General features: G+C 36.6%; 1 protein-coding gene across 1 annotated transcript in view; it reads right to left on the bottom strand.

The window, feature by feature from the left end:
* Positions 1-17,639, bottom strand: part of CBLB (Cbl proto-oncogene B) — a 130,670-nt gene that overhangs the window by 101,744 nt on the left and 11,287 nt on the right. The gene's annotated exons all lie outside the window — the stretch shown is intronic.

Below are 17,639 nucleotides of genomic sequence, written 5' to 3'. Positions count from 1 at the left end.
AGACTTAATCCTATAAAACTATTTTGACAAACCAAATTTCAGAATTTATAGCAACTGTACCTCCAACAGTGAGATAAATAACATAAACCAAGAACCATAGAACGTAGCTCTCTGTTACAAGTCTTTGTGTCAGCTGGGGGGATTTGCCCCTGTCTTCCAATTCAAAACAGTTCCACAAAAAGTGGGGAAAAAAGCAAAAGCTTGACTTGTGTACATGCCTAATGTAGTGACCTCTCACTCGGTATTACAGATACTTTCCTAATTCAAATACACTGGGGTAATTCCACCTTTCAAAGGAGCAAAAGTGCATGTTGCCAAACTGTGATGCATATATTCCTCAGGTATGTTACCAAGTTTGTCTTTGCCCTGAAGACTAACATGTTTTATCCATCCAACCAGAAGACAAAGACTTCCAAAAGCATGCCCTAACAGTTACTGGATGCAATGACAGCAGGAGCAGCAGATGCAGCAGTTCAGACAGGCAGGATCTCAGTGTGCAGATTTCTGGACATCTCCTGTTAAGCATTCCCCTTGAAACTTGTGGTGTGGGATGGAAAGTGAAACACACTTCAGTTATGCCACTTTATTTAAGTTAAAAAAGAACACCAGACAAATTAGAACTTTCCTTGTGGGTAAATTAAATTTGAATAGGCATTCAGCCATCTAATAAATCTCTAGTTCTTCACTGTGAAGAACACTCAAACCCTTCAACTGGCTTTGACTTAACAGAGGTAGATAAACTTCCTTTGTTCTCCTATTTACCCACAAATTCCACATTAAATAGCTACCATAAACCAAAATAGAATCAAATTAAATTACACATGTTGAAACACTCCTTGGAGAAAGCTATTGACTGAGAATGTTGATTTTTCAGTAACAAAACACTGAGGTCACATACAGCAAGGGGTAATTGAGACATGTTGAGTCACACAGATAGCGTTGTGTGTTCTCCTTGTGAATTCCTTAATAAATTTGATAAACTACTCTAAATGACTGAGCCTCTAACTATAAAAAGAGGTTCAGAGAAAAGGGAATATGAGGACCTGCTTGCTTTTATACAAATTAACTGATCATGGACTACTAAATGTATAACTTTACAACAGAAAACAGAATAGCTGTTAATTTCTTTTTTACTGTTTTTGCCAAAAAGTCACAGGCCACAAACTTAAAGAGATTCAAGCATGCATCAGTCAGGACTTAATGTGTTTTCCCCTTCTTTCACTCCTACCCTACAAGTTTAGCCCTCCCTGGCCAACCCTAACACCTTTTAAATTGTTATTCAAAAGAGTAGCACAAATCCAAAAGTAATACATCCTAACTCAGCATTAAATTCAGAGAGGCAGAAGTAAACTGGTCTTTTTTCAGAAGTCATCTCCGGGATGTTGTTTTGTCTCACACTTCACAAATAGTCAATTTTCAGCTTTAATATCTTAACACTATTTTATTACAACTGGAACCATAAGAAAAGGTTTTGATTTGTAAAGCAAAAATTTAGGCTGCATCAAGTAGCTATTCTCTAATGGTTCATTTGCAGACTTTTCCAAATAAATTAATTATACTAGACAGGGCATATACTGAACTGAAAAGCAAAGCAAAACTCCCAGTGCAATCAAGTATCTAAGTTAAACAGCTAAAGTGCAGCTGTTAAAAATAAACCTCTCTGAGCATAAAAATCTTACTACCCTTTGTAATGTGACTTTGAAGAGGTAAACTACTGTACAAATAGAACAGTCACTCAAATATTAACAACATTGAAAAGAATAAAGTAAGCTTTTTGTGAAGGTCTGGTGAACATTTGCCTAAATAGCTAAATAGAATTTATTCTAATTATCCAAAGATGAAAGACTATCTGCACTAAATGCATGTGATTGTTTGAACAGTCCTTGATGGGACAGCATTAGTACCTCTCCCTTACAAGCTAAAGAGTATGTAAAATCTCAGCTGGCAGTGTAATACTACATTATAACACTGCAGTCACAGACAGCTCTATTTGCTAACTGTATTATTTTTCCTCCCCAGGAGGCCATACATTAACCCTAAATTCATAGAGGAATCAGGTTTTGTGGAAGAATCAGCCCTGGAGGCACTTTAGAGACACTGTGATGGGGAGGGAAAGCTAATCATAAAAATGAGGCAGAACTATTACAACAGGAGCTCCAGGACATGTAGGACTCATAGAGAAATAAAACTAGAAGAAAAATAAGAAATATGACAAATCCAAGGCTACTTGAACAACTTTTTTTTTTTTCTTTTTCCTTTTTTCCATAATGGGTTTGTATTTTACCATCCAGCTAGTTACCCTTGAATGGAGTATATTTTCTTTCTATAATATTAAATCCAGACAATATACGGTCTTCGTGAAAAATGCCAAACTGATACATAAAACCAGTATGCTATCAAGTACAGTTTGTTAAGCAGAATCAAATCTATAAGGAATTTAAATAACTCTCAAACCCCCATAAACTTTTCAAACCCTCACATACTTGCACGTGCATATATCACTTTTCTAGTATTTTAGATAGTCTCTTGAAGACTAAAGGTCCAGAAGAAATTATTTTTTATTAGGTTACCACATGCTGTTTCCATCTCTGATGTGCACTATTCAGAGGAAACATGTAAATATGAGAATGGGTGCAAGACACAGGAATTTAGTTAGATATAAGAGCAGTCTAATGTGAAGATGGAAGCATTTACAGCCATGAATAAATTAAGCATACAATCACATTTTGCTGATGGATAAAATCAGAAAACAGACTGAGTCTTCAGTTGAACGTCAACCTGAAAAGTTATTTACCACAGAACATAATATATGCTGATCACATATGCATATTCATTGCACCCTAATTTAGAGTGTTACAAAAGATTTATTGCCTTAATCACCTGCAGACTACATCACAGCCACAGAATTTTCTTGGACTAACATTAAACACAACTGAGACTAAGGTGTTTCATTTCATCAGAGGGCAGGTGGATTGTGTACCCACGCACGTTAAAATGCCATGAGCTCTGCTGGCTACCTGATAACATCCAGGTCATCACCTTGGTCATTTTTTCCCCTGCAACCTTTACCCACCCCCAAAAAAGGCAAAATAGTTACAATACTGTTTGCTTCAGGATTTAACTTATCCAGCTCATGAAGATGCTGTGCTCATGCAATGTCTACACTCCCCATTCTTTGTAGTCAAAAATTTCAGGTTCTGGAAGATTCTCTGAAGTTTAGGCATGAGGATTCTGGTTGGCTGATGGGTGTGTGTTAACAGGGGGTTCAGAACAGAATGAGGAACTTTCACCTTGCTGTAGATTCAATATTCCTTTACTATGGGTACAATACTTAATGGTGTTTTCTAAGGGAAGCATATAAACTAAAAAGCCAGATATTTGACTATTTTCTGTCTCTAGGCAAGTAAGTTGATATATTGCACTTTTATTTCCTCTAATGATGAGGATTCATTCAATACTAAACAATAATTGGAAAAATAATCTACCACTGCAGAAACGGGAACCACCTATTGGGATGTCCTAACACAACCAGTAGAGCTGCAGGACAGAACTGTTTTTACAGGAATGCCCTGCTTGCCCACCTTTCCTATCAGAGATGCACAGGAGAAATCTTTCCAGAGGTGTTCCAAGTTCTCAACTTGGATTTCAAAACATGGAAGAAACTTTATTTGCTTATCTTCAAACTGCAGGCTTGTCTAGTTGGCCTGGTGTTGCTCAAACAGAGGCTTACTTACAAAACCATTTGATGTTAAGATGGAGGGCTTTAGATGGCATTCAACTAAACAGGGTTGAAGCCACATTCATTCAAATAAGAACTGCTTTTCAGCAATTAGAATCACATATGAGCAAATCCTAGGCTTATAAGATGACAACATTTTGGTTATGGAATATAATTTTTTTTAAACTGTAGTAGCAAGTTATTTTATTGTTTAAGCACAAACTAAATGTTAGAAGTATGGCGACTTCAAAATCCAGTCTGAACTCTGCTCCTATGCACCCACCCACATACTACAGAATGAGCACGTCCTGCCACACAGTTTGCCTTGCTGTGTGTATTAAAGATGACTTTCTTTTCTATGAACAGTGTCTCTTCAGAAAATGTTACAGCTTGGAGGAATGCAGTGTAAATAAAACAAAACCTGCCACAGACTTAACTTGCTTCTCAGTATATAAAAAAGAGAATAACTTGGCACGTAATGGAGATATCAGTTCTTCTAGACTATTACAATTGATAAAAAGAATCTCAATCAGCCTAAAGAAATTTGGTGAAATTAAGTTTCTCATACTGAAATGTAATTAGTAGAAAAACATCATCGCTTTTTAGACTAGGCAGCAGTCACAAGACCAAGCCACCTTATTTTACTAAAAATTTCTTACAATTATTCAAAAATAGAAGCATCCACTATAGCTTCAATTCACTTAATAATAAGGTACTGGTTCAGAGTTTAAAAAGCAAAAAGAGTCTACCATGACACTATGCCTCAAGATCTTCCATTCAATGTTCATACATTAATTTAATTCAGCTTATGTTCACCTGGCAAAAATTCACACTTGAAAACTACAATGGCTGAGACTGTGTGCAAAGTCCCAACACAGAGACAACTTTCATATGCAGGCCAAAACAAGGCTCTTAAAACAGGGAATTATTCTGGAAATGCTGACACATCTTTTACACTGTGAGTGGGCGCCAATATAATACACACATTGTGTACACATATGTTGCTGTCTTCCTGGGAAGCTTAACTGAAAGCCCACATGGTTGATGTGGGACAGCAGGAATGCTTCTTTGAAAGCACTCGTCCTGCTTATTCATAATATCTCAAACGAAACCCAAAGCATATGGTAAAATTATGCCATTTCACAGGAGACTGCTTATGACAGTGAACAATCCTTTTTAATCAAAACTACTCTTGATAGTTCAAGAAAAAACCCCACCTTGCTGACAGAACTCAAACACAGTATTTAGCATTTAAATAAAAACAAATCTTAAGAGCCAGAACTCTTGAGGTCATCAAGGCAGTTTAATAAATTGAACTGCATCCATTACAAAGAGACTTATTTTAGTTGTCCTTTTTTTTTTTGCTAAAGCACACACCCACTACAGAGAGTGAGACTCCCAAAAGAATAATGAAAACAATAGATGAACCATCTGCTGCTACATAAAGCAAACAGAAAATCCAGGAATAGAGTATATGGGAGTCATACTAAAATAACCATTACCTTTCCATTTTCTTCTGCGCCAGATTCTTATCTTAGCTAAACTTTTAAAACCAAAAATGAAAAGCCACAACACATGAAAGTTGTAGAATCTTCCATGTATAATGGAATAAATGTATAAAGTACATGACATGTCCTTTAAGAATTCTTCTTCTTCTGTTGGCAATGCTAAACAATACACAAGGTTCCAGTGATGAAAAATCTGCCTCCTGCTTATACAGCAAATGAATGTCATTTATGGAACTGGTGTTCCACAAGGGTACAGCCTGAGATGCATTTTACACATCACCTCCATGGATACCCATAACTTAATGTCTTTGCAGCTGTCAGCTGATTTCACTGAAAGGCTTATTTGTTATTGTCCCCCAGCCCCAGCTTATGCACATCAAGCATAAGGCAGTCAGAACTCCCTAATAGGCTTAAAACAAGCGTGAACAAACAATTGCCCAAGGAAAAGATTGCCTTCGAAAGACTTGCTACAGAGCAGAGGATTACCTGAAAAAGAAGTGTAAATAAACAGAGGAATAGCACATTCACACTTGTTTTTCTTTCCTGACAGCTGTTCCTAAACTCAGTGTCAAATTGTTTTAACAGACAGGAGTCTTCTGTTCCATTATATTGGAGGCATTTAAAAACAAGATATATTTACTATGTTATGACAAATACTAGGAGGTGGGTGCTGCCCTTTGGTTGCTTTATGTTAAGTAAACATAAGCTAATTTATTTCTCTAATATTTTAGCAACTCATTTCTTCCATGGCTATTGTGTTTCCAGTGGCTGGGTAGGTTAAGCTTACAGGTTTCAAAGAAGCATTTATGCCAAAACTCCTTTCAGTCATCCACTCCAGTAACAAACTACATTCTCAGAAATGACAGATTTTTGAAGGACCAATTTTTAAAACAAATATTCAAGTCTGTCCTCTTAAAAAACATTTTAATATTCTAAAAAACTGCATTTCTCTTTTATGTTGCCCATGACAGTTTCACATTCGTAACAATAAATTCATCGAGCACAAATCAATGAAAACCCTTTAAAACCCTCAGGCCTTTCAGAAGAGCATTTTGTATGGACACTTTCTTTAAGAAACTAAAAAATTGCTATGGGCAGTTTAAACAAGTCTCTTCCCAGCACTGGACTTCATTAAGTATTATTTTCAAAGTGACTGCTGGGGCCCATGATCCTTCACCACCCTCACAGAAAAGCTTCCTTCTCCCATTTTTTTTTCCTCTCTTCCAATGAAAGTAGAAAAATGAGAGAACGCAAACTACTCTTCCTCAGTGGCACTTAGACAATTCCATAAGGCAAAAGTCCCTTCTAGACAATCATTACCAGCTTGTCAGACAGATATGCACGTAGTTAATGGAACTACATATGCACAGACTGGAGGACAGCTCGGAACCAACTGGGTCACCAGTGGTCCATACTACTGAACACCTCCCAGATGAGCACTCTCTACATTTCTGTGCTCTGTAAGCGATTAGAGCCCCATTCCACATAGGGCATTAATTATGGGGATTAACAGTAAAAGGAAACACATGAACAGGATGTTATGTACTTTTTTCTTTTTTTGCTTTGAATCTTTGTGTATTTGCTATAGCCATGAATTAGAGAGTAAAAAGGATATGCAGAGTTCTGGAAAAAAAAAATAAAATGCAACAGTCTTCCAGTCTTAAGTTATCTTAAAGAAGCCAATTTTACAAAGAGCATATGGGGAGAGGATTTCAGCCTGCTGACACAGGACTTCCTCAGCTAGACAAAAAAAATTGGCTGTATATGCCATATTTTCTGTATTTTCCCAGTTGCAGCACAGAACATGTATCACCAAGTTGTAAGAACACTGAAGCATTGGCCACTGGGAATAAGCTGTCAGTGAGATGCAGCTATGAAGTAGATTAAAAATTCATATACAGTTACAACAGACACAAGCCTTTATCAGTGCTCCTGTCATCCAACATTACCCTGCTACTATAGCCAAAAAGCACAGAACACTAAATACTACTATTTATTCTAGGGAAAACCCAAAAGTGCTGCACTATGGCTAATGGCTAATACTTAATAGACAGAAATTACTTCATAGAATCTAAGTAAAAAAGTTACTTAAATAGAAATAAAGCACAGGCATCCATGCTCTGTTCTAACAAAAATACCAATATTCCCTGCTAATTATGATCCACCTGGCATTACTGAGATAACCTAGCAACCAAACATGTACTTCTAGAGTTTTAGAGCTGAAAATCGGAACACTACTACTTTACGAAAACACTGGGGGTTTTTACAGTATTTTAAAAACAAATTCTTGGAAACAGATAAAAACAAGCTAAATTCTAACACGGATATTCCTTTTACTGCTACTATATTAGATGAGCAGATGCCCGTAACAGAGATTTCCACCAATTCTATCATCAAACAATGTTTGGAAAAGAGGTTACCAGGTTGTGACATTAACCTCCACTTCAGAAATTTACAACAGGCTGCATATTTGAACAACAACTAACAGAAATGTTTTCAGGCTCTATTTGTTGCATTGTATCTTCCTTAAACACACATGACCTCTAGTTGTATTAAATACAACTTTCTCAGCTCTTCTTTAAGTGAACTGATGGAAGGCTTACACACCTCATTTGCTGAAATTTAAAACTTATTTTAAGAAGCTGTTGATTTTTCTTCTGTAAAAACTAAGTGTTCTCCAAAAAGAACAGTGTGCAGGGTGTTTGATATTGAATCCAAATAAAAATCATCTAGTATTGTGGTAATTTCATTTTTTAAAATTACATAATGGCTAATGAACTGTAGCCCCATAAACCTGCTTAAAATGTTGAGATACAAAAATCTGAAGCTGTGTCTTTCCACCTTTACACACTCTTGCACTCGAACACTAGGTAGAATTAAAAGTCTTCTCTTAGATATACTCTGACCCTGCATTTCATACTTCCCATGACAGACATTTATGACTCAGAATCAACCAAGATACATTCACAGAATATTCTGTTGGCTAAGGACCAAATTCAATTGAAAACAGTTTGAAAACAGATACTAATAATTTTTTCCATCTTGACTAACACCCTTTAACTTATAATAAAGGAGGCATTTTTTTTCCTCAGGTATTAACCCTTTAAACAATACAGTATTGCCCAAAGTGTACTATTTTAAGAGTGACAACTAAGAAATGCATTTATCTCCTCTTAAAAAGGCAGCAATATTTCTGAGAGAGAGCTGAGGAAGGTGTTAGGGCTTAGCAAGTTTTTTTAGAATAAAGAGATTGGCAAGAGTCTAAGAAATTACCAAAAAAATAGAATTAAGGAAAAAATTTAATTAAAATATGGCTTGTTTCTTAGTGTAAGTAAAACTAGAATTTGTTAAGAATTCAATGCAAGCTCAGAAGTGATCACAGATTTTCTAGTAAGTATTCAAGTTGCAGTTCTTTGAACAAGTTACTCAACAAATACCAGATACAGTTATACCAGATATAACTAGGCGGGCTCTGCAAGAGACACTTTTTTACTCATGTGCAAACAAGCCCATGGATCCTTTTCTTTCTGTCAACAGTACCTTGGGTCTAATCCAGTCCTGCAATATGCCAAGCAATTGCTGAGAGAATCTAGGTATTTTCGACTTTTGGTCATATCAATATAAACAGTCACTACACCATACATTAGGTTTGAGCTCAAGAGAAGAAGAGAGAGCAATAAATCAGGAGCTGATACCTCTTCCATAGCTTATTACTGAGTATATTTTCCTATCAGGAGACATTTATGCTCTGCAAGGTAGAGGAAACAGGCTAATATTAAAAGTGAAATATGGTTCTTGATTTTATTTCTTTGTACTCCTCTGTTCAGTGTCACAGACAGAAAAAAATTAAGGCTTGACCTATTACTAGTGACAGCTTCACCTAAGAATCGTGGAATAGGTAAGGTAATCTTCATGGCTTTGCTACAGAAAATAGGAATAATTTTCCTACTTATTGTTGCTTCAAATCTCGAGCACACAATACTATCAAATAAAGGGGGGGAAAAGTAATTAGAATTAACTTGCTTTTTCCAACAGAATTCTTTCACTGTACATTCACAGAGCTTGCCAAAGGTCAGTTAATGAAGCAAAAGCCTAACATATCAGGTGGTCTGTTCAGGGCACAATGGATTTCTGATATATATGGTGCATCAGATATTATGCTGAAATTGCATCTGTGCTATCTGACCATTCAAGAATATAAAAAAAATAATATCAAAGTCCCCATACAGGAGATCAGGAGATACTATTACAGAGAGACCACAACAACCTTACCTACACAGAAATTAAATTTAACTCAATCAACATGTTACCATTTAATACAATCTGTCATTATAAATATCCTAAAAAATGCTTGTTTCTTACATGACTGCTACTTTCATGTTTCTCCTGCAGTTTTCTGCATTATATCACATTAGGAAGAAATACAGTTAAATTTACCTTTACATCAGACATACGAGGAAAACAGTGCAGGCATAATTATATTGGCCAACTTTTATTGAAATGAACTCACTGTTTGTTCACCAGCATTCTGATCTGTCAAGATCTTTGCAAGTATCAAGTCAGAATCTTCTTCAATATGTACTTCATTTTACAACAATGTAAAGCATTAGGTAATAGATTATGGTTGAGATCTTCCTTTACAAAACATGAAAGCTCTAATTCTGACATAGGGAATCCGAGCAAAATATGGTAAAAATACATAATGTTTAACATTTGCTAAAGACAAATACCATTATTTTTCAATAATAAATCCTTTAAATGTACCTGGGTTGTCCTCAAAACAGAAAAATTCAAAACATATTGAATTCATCTGCATTGCAAATAACACATTGATGACAGTCACCTGGATGGTTCCCCAGAATGTTCTATTCCTCCTATAAAAATTGCTTACTGTTTTCTTTTAAAATCATGTTATGTGTTAGGATTGTACAATTTACAACTGGACCTTCCTGTATGCTATTTCTCCTATTTGGTTGGGGTTTTTTATAATGAAATTAGTTGCACAGTCTTCTATATAAATATCACATTTTCTTCCAAATCAATTACATGATATTCCTGGGGTAGCTCTCAGACAAAATTCTGTGAAGGAATTTTGAATGGTTCAGTATAAAAAACATGCCAAAATATTCACCTTGTCAGCAAGTAAAACTGTTTCATGCATGCACCAGCAAACTTATTTTTTGAACTACTAATTCTTTTTCCTCCAATATCAATTAGAAATATTTTAAGCTTTGCCTCACTTTAGATCACAAATAATATTATCCTATAATCTGTAAAGACAAAGTTAACTTTTAGATATGCAGCCACTGATAAAACAACAAGCATAAAAGGTACCCAGAATGCAACTTACTAAATAATTACACTATTTTGTCCCATTTTTAAGATGACAAAAGTAAATCCACTTAACATTGAAGCAAAGAACAGAAAAGGAGGAAGAGAATCTGATTTTTGTCAAATGACTAAAAACTACTTTAAAGGTACTCTTTGTTGCACTATAAATTTCAACCAACTAAACTAGTATTTCCATCTACTACCATCTCCATCAATATCTCATTCTTTATGTTTTGTTCTGAATTCTGTCAGCTGTGTTAGCCAAAACATATGGTTTAATACCTTTTCAGATTAAGATTACATTCCCATTCCCAGGTTAATGAAACTACAGGTTTAAATACATACCAAGGATTTCTTCTAGCCTAAATTTTGACTGAGCATTCTTTGGACACAAGAACTATTTCTATTCCTATGTCTGGTTTTGTAAACTGGCTTTACTTAACTTTCAAAGGCAGACAAAAAGCTTCTATTAACTAAACATCAAGTATACCACTTGAAAGCAATTATTTTCAACTTCCTTTTCATTTCTTTATAGAATAAAAGCAGATTTACATTCTTTCATGTTTCTAATTTTTATTGAAAAACAATGCCACAGAACATTAGGGAAAGGAAACAATTTATTTTTATAACCTGAAATTAAAAATAGGTACTCATATCTTTAGATACACTTCATAAAAATGGATACTTTCTTCTAAAAGCTTTTTCTGTGCTGCTTCTTGCACAGTAAGTAGCTGCCATCAGAAGGCTTATAACTAAGACACTGTAAAACAAGTAATTGCTCTATAGAGAACACTTCTGACACAGAGGAGCAAAGACCAAATTTTCTAAAAATTAACCAAGCGTTCAAAAGTGACCAATGAAAAGACCCTTTCAGGTCCCATAAGAGGAGCCTTCCTTTTTACACAATACTTTCAAGACTCACTGCTGTCTGCTCTTCAAGGACATCCTTGAGTTGCTCTCTGGATGTGATTAGCTGGGCTTTATCACACCTTAGAACATAGCTCTATTTACCGCTGGCAACCCCAGCCTGCCTCCACCAGCACAGCTGTTCCCTGTGGAGCCCATGCAGACAAGCATGGGGAAGGGAGGTGAAAAACCGAGATGTTCCAAACCCAGAATGGCTACTAATATCCCAACTGCCAAATCTGAGAGAGTATTTCCAGAGCCCTCTGGTTTTTTTCAGATAACCACCTTTTCTTCTTGCAACAAGGAAGAAATCAGACTGTGTCTGTTCCCTCACAATCAGCAGAACTCTTCCCAGATGTGACTGTCAACACCCTATTACTTGTATGAGTGTTTAAAAGAGACCTTGCACTAACACAGCAAATGCTGCCTCATTTTGTAACAGAGTAAAAAGCAGAAGATAAACAAGTACACACATCGCCTTCCTTCTATCCAACTGGATGTGAATCAAGGATATAAATCAATTACATCAATTGACAAGCTATTATTTTTTCAGTTAGGATATTTCGTGGTTTAAAAATCCTTGTCTTCCTCTGCAATCTGAATAAATAGTAGCCTTGAAGTTACTTCGGTACTAATATTTTGTACTCATTTGGCAATATCCTCCCCCAAGTAATGAAGATGATAAAAAATGTGCAAAATTTAAATATTGCCTTACAACTGCTGTCACACAGCCTGTTTGCATTCATGCTGAGAACAAGCTGTCATAACACTGCCCTACTATTTGTAACCTCTGCATGTTCTCACCTGCCCTCTGCAACAAGAGTCTCTTTGTCTGAAAGGGGTGTTTGTTTAACATTCCTTGTTTAATTTAGACTAGAACCAAAAATAGCAAATGGCTTGTGCTTCACTAAATTAGCACTAAAACTCAGTTACTCATGTGGTTCAGGTGACAAAGGGTTTCTTAAAGCTTTTTTGGTTCACATGTGATTTTACATCACATCTGAGGAACAAGGAGGAAAGAAGATGATGGAAATTCTCACCATAACATAAAACCTTAAAAAAAAAAAGTATTGTTTCTTTCTCTTATGCAACCCCATCCAATAATTCATATGCTCTCCCTTTCACAGAATCATAGAAAGGCTTAGGTTGGAAGGGACCTTAGAGATCACCTAATCCAACCCCCCTGCCATGGGCAGGGATGGCTCTCAACTGGGCCAGGTTGCTCAAGGCCCCATCCAACCTGGCCTTGAATGCTTCCAGGAAGGGGGCAGCCACAACTTCCCTGGGCAACCTGTGCCAGAGTCTCATCACCCTCATACTAAAGAACTTTTTCCTAATATCCAAATTAAACATATTCTTCTTCAATTTAAAACTCCTTCCCCTTCTCCTAGAGTTGCTGGACACTCATGGAAAGTCTCCCTACAGCCTTTCTGTAGGTTCCCTTCAGGTATTGGAAGGCAGCTATAAGGTCCTCCCGGAGTCTTCTTTTCCTCAGGCTGCACAATCCCAGCTCCTTGAGCCTCTCCTTGTAGAAGAGATGTTCCAGTTCCTGGGGACCATCTCTGTGGCCCTCCTTTGGACTCATTCCAACAGATCTATGTCCTTAATGGTGGGTACACCAGATCTGGATGCAGAATTTGAGATCCCAAGCATTTCTTGAGGCATTTCTCAAGCTGTTAATGTCCCTTTGGATGGCATCCCTTTCCTCAAGTGAATCCACCACACCACACAGCTTGGTGTCATCAGCAAACTTACAGAGGGTGCACTCAATGCCACTGCCCATGTCACTGACAAAGATGTTAAACAGCACTAGACCCAAAACTGACCCCTGAGGAACTCCACTTGTCTCTGGTCTCCAAGCTGCTGATCATCTCTCTTTCAATGCAACCTTCTCTCCAGCTTCTTATCCATCAAGTGGTCCATCCATCCATCAAATCCATGTCTCTCCATCTTACACAAGGATGTCATGTGGGACAGTGTGGGACAAGTCCAGAGAGAGGACACGAGTTGCTCTTCCCATACATACTGGAGGTGTAACTCTGTAGTAGAAGGTCACCACATTCCCCAGGCAAGACTTGCCCTTAGTGAAGCCAGGCTGCCTGTCACTGATCACCTCCTTGTTTTCCATGTGCCTTAATACAGATACCAGGAGGATCTGTTCCATGATTTTATCTGGCACAGAGGTGAGACTGACTGCTCCTTAGTCTTCTCCTTTTTCTCAGGAGAAGGCTCTGGTTTAGAGTTCAGTTACTGTAGCCAAGTTCCATTCCCAATTGCTGTATTTTAGGTTATACATTGGCAGAGAAAATGTCCTCTCTTTTCTAGGACAGCATAGGAGTTCCAGCAGTGAGTCTGCAGATGCTTTCAAGCAAACTAAGGTGTTTTTTTTAAAACAAAATAACAAACAAAAATAGCAAATCAACCATCTAAAAATATAGGTAAATAAATAACAGAGAAAGGGATAACGGATTCTTTTGCCACAGTTTTTGCAAGATTATAATATATATATTATACATATATTACCAATATATTTGATCTCTAAAACATATTAGCATACCTTAAGTTTAGGGGTTTACAAATCACATCATCATACTTTCCTGAATCTGTACATTCTGTTTGTCAAACACTGAAAACCATCAGACAAAACAATCTTAACTTGACCAAATAAAATCATCATGAATTAAAAATATTGTCTTCCTGATCCTTTTCTCAATCAATAAAATCTCTGCCTGGAGACACAAACAAGTTACAAATCTGGCTAAATTATAAACTTCCTAATTTCCTGTAAATAAAGCAGCAGCTCTGTGGTACAAGATGAAGTCACTCAAAGAAGTATGGTAAGCCACCTCTCACTGCAGGTCAGAACTACATAAGCAGATGTTACCATGTGGCAGCTGACATTCTCAAGTCCGTCCTGATGCTTACCCAGGTAATCTGGGTAATGAGAATAATGAGGAAATGGATTAAAAATTTCAGCAGTTAAAGGTGTCTATCAAGAATCCTGTGTACTTTGATATGCAAGTTCTTTGAATCAAGAACCTTAAACTGATCTTGGTTATCAACCTAGACTGACGGGAAAAGGAATACTTTATCAACTCACTAATCAACCTGAACAGTAATAAAGGAGAACCTTATCTATCACAGGAACCACAGGTATAAAAGATCCCTAGAAGACTTAGGGAATGTAACAATTCTGCACTAACAGAATAATTAAGCAAACTGTAAAATCTACAAGCCTGTATTGAGCAAGAGAAATAGTAAGACCTGCTGTATAGGAACAGGAGTGGGATCTTATAATTTTGAAGGACTTCCTTGACTTGGATGTTCCCTACATGCACACCTCTTCCTACAAAGACCCCAAAACAACCTCAGCTCTTCTCCTCTTGACATCTTCATCTCTACTGCCCCCTACTTAAGAAATGTATGTTTTTCATCTTGCCTTCCTTTTCCACTTCTGTAACATCACCTAAAGTCAAGCAGCCAACTAACTTTGGCTGAACCAAGCAGTATTTAAGAGACTATTAGAAATAAGCAGACATCCTGGGTTTACACTCTCTCTTCTCTTGATATAAAAGGCATACAGCAGAACAGATGCAATATTAAGACAATGAACAAGTTCCATCTCAAGGACATATCCTTCCAAGGACACAACTTACAGATAAGCACAGGAAAGCTCACACAACAAATGACTGTGTTTGCCATAAAGAACATGCCCAGCATCCTGGATGAATCCAAATGCCATCTCCTCACTGCCACTTTATTCCTCTTCTATTCTTGTCACAAAACCTTATGGACTTGATCTCTACACCTGGCTAACATATTTGTCTGACAAAACTAACAGTCTAGAATTATTTTTTTTTGGATGCATAATTCTGGAATGCAGTGAGACAAAAAAAAGTTGGGACTTCACAGAAATTGTACCTTCCAGCTTTAGTCTACTTTCCAATAAACAAAGGCAGGAGATAGATGACCACAAAATAATAACCTAGCCTCAGGTCCTCAAAGACACAGACAGCCTTTTATTAAGGGCTGATGTACCTGAGGCAGTAATTTTAGTAAGTCTCTATTAATAACCTTTTAAAAGTATAACCTCTGACAAAAAAACCTGATCTTTATATTGATTCATACATAGAAAACAATCTTCTGTGCCGCATCTCCCAAGTACAGCTTATGGAATTTCTAGAATGTTGTCACTTATTTTATTAAGCAAGAGGACAATTTTATTCTAACTACCAAATGGCAGAAGGTAGATACAATTAATACACAGTAAACAAACTTGTAAGCCACATTTTCTCTGCTTAGCCAGACTTATCCCACACCAAACAGAATGACAGCACCATCTACTCTTAAATGGCTATCACGTGTTTTACATGGAACACAGGATAGAGGGGCAACATCAAAGTGTGAGGTTTTATTTTAGCTGTTTGTACATAATCTGGTTGGCATACTGTATTATTTCATACTAAAATTAACTAAAAGTATTTCACAATTTTGGTGTCATCAGACTAGTAAGCATCACATGCATATTGGTATTGCTTCCTAAAGGTACCATCACTGTAAAGAAGTTAAAAGACGATTCAGTGACCCTAAGAGGTTAAGAGTATACCAAATATATACACAGACTACTTCAAACTGCAGCCAGTTTCTCTTTTGTATGATGATCTTTTATCCAGAAATACAGAAACAGGCCAGTTGTCAAAATGCCTGGTTTTTTTTAACTGCCTACACTGCAATTTGACTGTCATTTTAGAAACGTCTTCTGAAACTCTTAGATGATCACTCCTAGTTTGCAGTATAACACTAACAAATAATGTACTTAGGTTAATGCAGGCCTATTTGGAAGCAAAGAAGCTAAAAATGTTACCTTCTTTTACTGACATGCCAAGGATTAATATGATTAAGTATGTTAAAGCACTGCAAAAAGGTACCTTGTCATAGTGCTCAGCAAACAAGTATACCTGAACTTTAAACTAGGACACATGTACAGATAAAACATCACCAGTACACGATGGGTACTCTGAAGTTACAGAGATGTAGACTTTAACTTAAAATGGCATGAACTGCTGGAACAATGCTTACACTTACTTCTTTTTGTTTAAGCATTTTGACTGTGTGTCAGAATGCAGTTTGTATAGGAAACACAAATAATTTTAGCACAGGAGAAACATTTCTCTTGTGCATCCTTCCTCAAGCTTCAAAGTCCATCAGCCAGGGAAAATGATATCTTTCTGAAATTCAAATTCAGAGAAACCAAAGTAGTTAACTGTGATTCAGTGCACTTGATTACTAAGTTCTGTTTTAAAATCCTTCAATTCCAATCATCTCACAAGAACAGTCCAAATGACAGTAAATATGCTAACTGCACCTTCTTCAGAAACTGTTTGTTTCAGAAAAGACTTGCTTATATTACCCGTCACCTTATGCAGGAAATTCAGTGGGTAATTGGAAAGAAGAAAGCAATTCTAGCAACCAAATACAGTTACTAAGACACTGTTTGAATGACTACACAAAGCATATAGCATACTTTGAAAAAGCAATACTGAAACTGACTTTGTTGCTAAGAAAATCACCTGTTTACAGAAAATAAAACTGTTTACAGGAATGCAACTATGTCAGATTTCCCTTACCATAAAACTTTTCCCCCCCCCTGCAACACTATGACTTCTCTACATACACCAAATGGGATATTAAAAAAGAACCCACAGACTCAGGACTGAAAAATTCTTCCAGAAGCTCTGCTAAGAAGGCATCTACAGTTAAAACATTCCTTTACAAACTTATGAATTCAAACACAAAAAACCCCATTCATTAAAAATCTTTACTCATCACTAAAATACAGTGTATTTTGCTCCTCCTAGGCAAATTGCCCCAAGTATATTTAAAATAGGACAATCTTTACATACTAACAAAAAAGCCTTGGGTGTCAAGCAAGCTTCATACAGGAGATTCCCACAGTACCCTGCATAGCTATAATCATTGCTAAAGATCTGGAAGGAACATTTGTTTAAAATCAAACATCACAGAAGTGACATTTACAAGAATGTAGACATTCCACTGCTTCTACCAAGACTTTCACCATCTGTAAAACCATAATGCAGCCCTGCCTCTGATCTCAGGTGCAGACAGAATGGCAGGGATTCAATCCTCCATTCTATCTATCATTCTATTCTATCATT

Source organism: Calypte anna, chromosome 1 (assembly GCF_003957555.1).
Source record: "Calypte anna isolate BGI_N300 chromosome 1, bCalAnn1_v1.p, whole genome shotgun sequence".
Lineage (NCBI taxonomy): Eukaryota > Metazoa > Chordata > Aves > Apodiformes > Trochilidae > Calypte > Calypte anna.
The sequence above is the reverse complement of the archived record's forward strand: the minus strand, read 5'-3'. Positions and strand labels throughout refer to the sequence as shown.